The following is a 5,457-nucleotide window of genomic DNA, read 5'->3' on the forward strand; positions in this document are numbered from 1 at the left end:
ACTATCCATAACTCCAGTTCCAGGGGATCCGACAGCCTCTTCTGTCCTCTGTGGGCATTGCACGACATGGGTGAACTTACCTACAAGGAGGCATGCAGGCAATACACATAAAATAAAAATAATAAACAAAATATTTTAAAAAAATTTTAAAAGCATGAAGTGGGCTGAGGATGGAGCTCAGTTGCTTGCCTAGCATGCATGAAGGCCTGGGTTCAATTCCCAGCACTGCACTAAGCAGGAGTGGTACACACTGGTAATCCCAGCACTAATGAGGAGGATCAGACATTCAAAGTCATCCACAGCAGTCCTTAGTGACCTAGAAGCCAACCTGGGCTACAAAACAAAAATAAACCCTAAAACACACAAAAGGGAAAGAAAAAGCAGGAGGACAAGGCCGCTGGGTTTGATTTTTCATCTTTACCCTGGGTGCTTAGTTAGCTTTCAGCATGAGACAAAGTATGCCAAGCCTCGAGGCTTAGAGCTATTGATAAAGACTATCCTTGGCCAAACTTTACTTATTATGTTCCTGAATCCTCTTTTGTTCTGGCCTCAGCCTTGACCTGTAAGAGCATCCAGATGTGGGCACTGTGCAGTTTCTTCTGTCTCTCACACGTCTGGTTCCTAAGAGCGCATGAGCATGCTGGTGACAGGACTCAGCCTAGTATATAGTTAATTGTATTTAATTATGTGCATGTGTGTGAGTATGGACATCGGTGTGGGTACCCACACCACAGAGAGCACAAGGGTGTCAGATTCCCCAGAGCTGGAGTTACAGGTGGTTGTATGCTGCTAAACCTGGGTGCTGGGATTTGAACTCCAGTCCTTTGCAAAGAACAGCAAGTGCTCTTAACTGGTGAACCATCTCTTCAGCCCCAGACTCAGCCTCCTGAATTCCTTCAGGGAAAAGTCCATGTGCCAGGAGGATCCTCTGAGATTTACTCTGTCTCTCTAGCAGTTCTCAGGAAATCATCTCGTGCACTTTGGTACTTTTCTGCTCCCCTGCCCCCACTTCTGACTGTGCACAGCTCCGTGTGGAGTACAGTTCATACTGGTCTGTCTCCCTGGTGGCAGGAGTCTGCCTAAAATCTGCCTTGCTTCTGTGGTGGCAAGCTCTGCCTGTCTTTACTGTTACAGCACACACGTGTTAACTTGGTCTAGCGAGGTGGGCATGCACTTGGGATTCTAGCACTTGGGAAGTGGAAGTAGGAGGATCAGGAGTTCAAGGTCATCCTTGGCTACATAGCCAGCATGAGGCCATCCTGGACTACTTGAGACCTTGTCTCGAGAAACCAGAACCAGGGACCGAGATACAGCTGTGTGCCCACCATGCACAAAGCCTAGGATTGAATCCCCAATACCAAAACCAAAACAAAACAAAAAACTAAAACAAAACCAAACAACAAAAAACCCCTCATGGCTTCAGTGAGTGGGAAGTTCAAGTTACACTTGGCTGGGGACTTGTGCCTAAGTGTCTCTCAACATGAAGACCGGCTGCAGTGCTCCAAGATTTGACAAGGATTTAAGGGTCTGCTTCTGCCATGGCCCTCTTGCCTGGATATAGGTAGAAGCGCCTGATTTGCCCTATGGACCTCACTGCAGTGCTGCTGAGCACAGTAGTTGGCGCCACCCAGAGTGGAGACAGCAAGGAGGGAACCACATTTTCTAGGATCTGGCCGTGTGCTTCAGCTCTCTCCCACTGTGTGGACAGTGGGAGGCAGGTGTCATTGGAACCCATCTTGAAGGTTACATGTCAGTATCCCTGGTGGTAATCTGTATGATGACCTTGGGCAGGAAACTCCCCGTGTTGGAAAGTACTGGAGGGGCCAGGCTTTACTGATATCCTTCCTGGCCTGGACTTTGTCAGCTATGACTAAATGAAAGAGTTAACATGCTCACAGAAGCATTTCTCACAGAGACTCATCTGCCAGGCTCTGGCCCAAGTCCTAGAATCAGGCTGCTTGTTATTTAGGAGGGGGAGGGGTGGGGAAGGGGTCGCAGCAGCTGTCTGGATCTCCCATCATTTCTCCTCGGACTTCCGAGGAGGTCCAGGAGATGGGAGGGGACATGAACAGGTGGCTCCTGTGGAGGCTGGCTTGGACCAGCCCTGACACAAAGGCACTGAGGATTTGGAAAGGCACATCCAAGTGGGGGACTTGGCAGGAGGCCCTTGGAAGGAGCTGGGCTTCACTTTGCTCCTTTTAGGAGTTCTGCACCTGATTAATGATTCTGCTCAAGATGGATTAAGCTGCTGGAACCTTCCTCCATTCGGTGGTGCCAGCTCCCTCCTCTTAGCAATTTTTAACCCGTAGTTCCATTCTTCCCCTCCCCCCAGGCAACTGTGGGTCTAGGATGAATTGGGTCCCCCTAGAAGGGCAGAAGAGACTGCACAGCAGCCCCCACAGACTCTCTCCAAGGTCAGGGTTGAGAGAGACAAGGGTCACCTTATGAGAGAGAGAAGCTCAAGTTTAGAATTGAATAGGGGATGTAGTTCAGTTGGTAAAGTGGTTGTACACACAAGACCCTGAGTTCAGTTCCCAGCATCACATAGACACAGCATGGGGACACACAGCTACAGTCCTAGCACTTGAGAGGTAGAGGCAGAGATCAGAAATTCAAAGTCATCATCTGTTGTTTGATGAGTTTGAGGTCAGCCTGGCCTACATAAGATCCTGTCTCAAATAACAAATGGACTGGAGAGATGGCTCAGCAGTTAAGAATACTTGCTGTTCTTCCAGAGGACCTGGGTTCAATTCCCAGCACCCACATGGCAGCTAACAGTCATCCATAACTCCAGTTCCAGGGGATCCAATGCCTTCTTCTGATCTGCCCAAGCATTGCATGACATGAACGCACTTACACACATGCAGGCAATACATTCATATACATAAAATAATAAAAAAATAAATAAAAATCTCCAGCACTTGGGAGGCAGAGGCAGGCAGATCTCTGTGAGTTAAAGGCCACTCCTGGTCTACATAGTGAGTTTCAGGCCAGCTGGAGCTACAGGGAGACCCTGTCTGAAAAAAAAACCAAAAACCACACCAACAGAAAGTTAACAACAAACAAACTAAGAAAAGCCTCCTAGGCCCTCGGCTCTCTGAGCGTCTCCTGCTCTCCTCAGTAAATTCCGGACAAATTTTCTCTTTCAGGAGACAAATCTCATTCTAGTCCACTTTCCCCAGAAAGAACAGAAAGACTTTCAGTCAGGTTGGCTTGGGGCTGCTGTTAGAACAACAAAGAAACACCAAAACCTCTGCTGAGGTCGAGGGCCCTGTCTCCTGTCTCCCACCCCTAACTTTAGCACCTTCCTTAGTGACAGCAAACCCTTTTATCCATCCCATTTGGAATCTTCACCTCTATCAGGTCTGTTTCTTTTTGTTTGTTTGTTTGTTTGATTTATTTATTTATTTATTTATTTATTTGTCTTTTTTGAGACAGGGTCTCCTCTTTTTGAGACAGGGTCTCCATGTAGCCCCAGATGTCCTGGAATTCACCATGTAGACCAGGCTGGCCTTGAACTCACAGAGCCCACCTGCCTCTGCCTCCTCAGTGCTGGCATTAAAGGTGTGTGCCACCACGCCTGACTTCGAGTCTGTTTCTTTTTTTAAAAAAAATCTTATTTTTATTTTATGTGCATGAATGTATTGCATGCATGTATGTAAGTGTGCCCATGTCAGCCAGAAGAGGGCGTTAGCTCCCCTGGAAATGGAGTTATGGACGGTGGCTAGCCACCATGTCGGGGCTGGGAATTGTGGCTGCTCTTAACCACTGAGCTGTCCCTCCAGCCCCAGGTCTAAGTTTTGTTATTCTTCCCCTTCTGGTAAAGAACAAGGCTTTAAAAAGAATTATTTGTTATTGTGTATGTATGTATGTATGTGTGTATGTATGTACATATGTATGTATGTGCATGTATGATGTGTGGAGGAAAAAATGGAGACTACAGTTCATACTGTGGAGGTCAGAGAACAGCTTTACAGAGTCAGTTCGCTCCTTCTACCTTTATGTGGGTTCTGGGCATCGAACTTACGTCGCCTAGTTTTCATGGCAAACACCTTTATATGCTGAGCCATCTCCGTGGTTTTTAAAATCTATTGATTAATTATCTGAAAAACTGCTCTTCCTTTTTGGCAGCTGTCAAAATGAGCTTTCCGTTGGACTGGCTCATTCTGGTGCCAGAGCACAGTAAGGGATGCTGAGCTCTGTTCACCTGTTCCTCCAACCCTGCCTGCCTCCATCCACTCTCCTCTTGGCTGGGCTTGTGGTTCCTGGCCCCCATGGCCCCTGTTTTCCTCTGTTTGCTTCCAAGTGTTCTTTATCCAGCTGAGATCCAAGGCTCTCCCTCGGAGAAAGCAGAACACGGCTGGGTCTGCTGCCAAGGCCTCTGTGGCCAGGGTGCTGGTACAATGGGGCTTTATGCCTCCCTTTGACGCTCCCTCCTGCCCCAGCTGCCCCCGTGCTCTGGTTTCCCTCAGTCTCTTCTTTGGGATTTTTTTTTCCCCAGTTGACTTGCTTATTCCAGGAGGAGGAAGGACTCTGGAAGCCGGGAGCAGGGAGCAGGGCTGCCCAGTCTTGGTATGACATCACCAGGGGTCATGGGTCACATTCCTATGGACCCGCACAGGCACAGGGCAAGGTCCTTGCCTTCAAGGGCTCGCTGTATTTTCTTGGTCAGGAACAGAGATAGGGCCTGTATAAATGTATTGCCTGCATGTATGTAAGTCCACCCATGTCATGCAATATCCCTGGAGGTTGGAAGAGAGCGTCAGAGTCCCCTGTACTGGAATTACAGATGGTTGTTAGGAATCATGTGGGTCCTGGGAATTGAACCCAAGTCCTTTGCAAGAGCAGCCAGTGCTTTCAACTGCTGAGCCATCTCCAACCCCTAGGACATTTGTTTTTAATTTTAATTTTCCTTTTCTTTGTTTTTTGAGACAGTCTTGCTACATAGCCCAGGCTGGCCCCTAACTAATGATGGGGTGGATGGTTGGGGAGGCCACAATTTCTCAGCTTCAGTTTGGCATACAACAAGTAGTACATATTGTCCATACATACAAGAAGTAGATATCAATCATTTAGGAGAAGACTTGGCTTCCTCTTCCCTTTTCGTTCACAAGGGGTTACCAAGACATCAAAGAGCCAGACACGTGGCATTGACGTGAAATATCTGCTTTACATAAAAAAATTCTAAATTAAACGGATTCCATTTATAATGTGAGAATTGGAGTTTCATTTTTGAGTTCTTACATCTCATGGAGAGGCAAAAGTTAACAGGGAAAAACTAGGATCAAGGAGGACAATTTGTTACTACCTTGGTTTCTCTCCTTCACTGCGCCTGAGGCAAGAGGCTGTGTGCAGGGTGTACATCATGAGGAGGGTGGTGTCTGTGTGGGGATGGGTGGGGGGGTGTCTGTGTGAGGATGGGTGAGGTGTCTGTGTGGGGATGGGGGGGTGTCTGTG

The sequence above is a fragment of the Nannospalax galili genome, unplaced genomic scaffold, assembly GCF_000622305.1.
Source record: "Nannospalax galili isolate Female #2095 unplaced genomic scaffold, S.galili_v1.0 scaffold302, whole genome shotgun sequence".
Lineage (NCBI taxonomy): Eukaryota > Metazoa > Chordata > Mammalia > Rodentia > Spalacidae > Nannospalax > Nannospalax galili.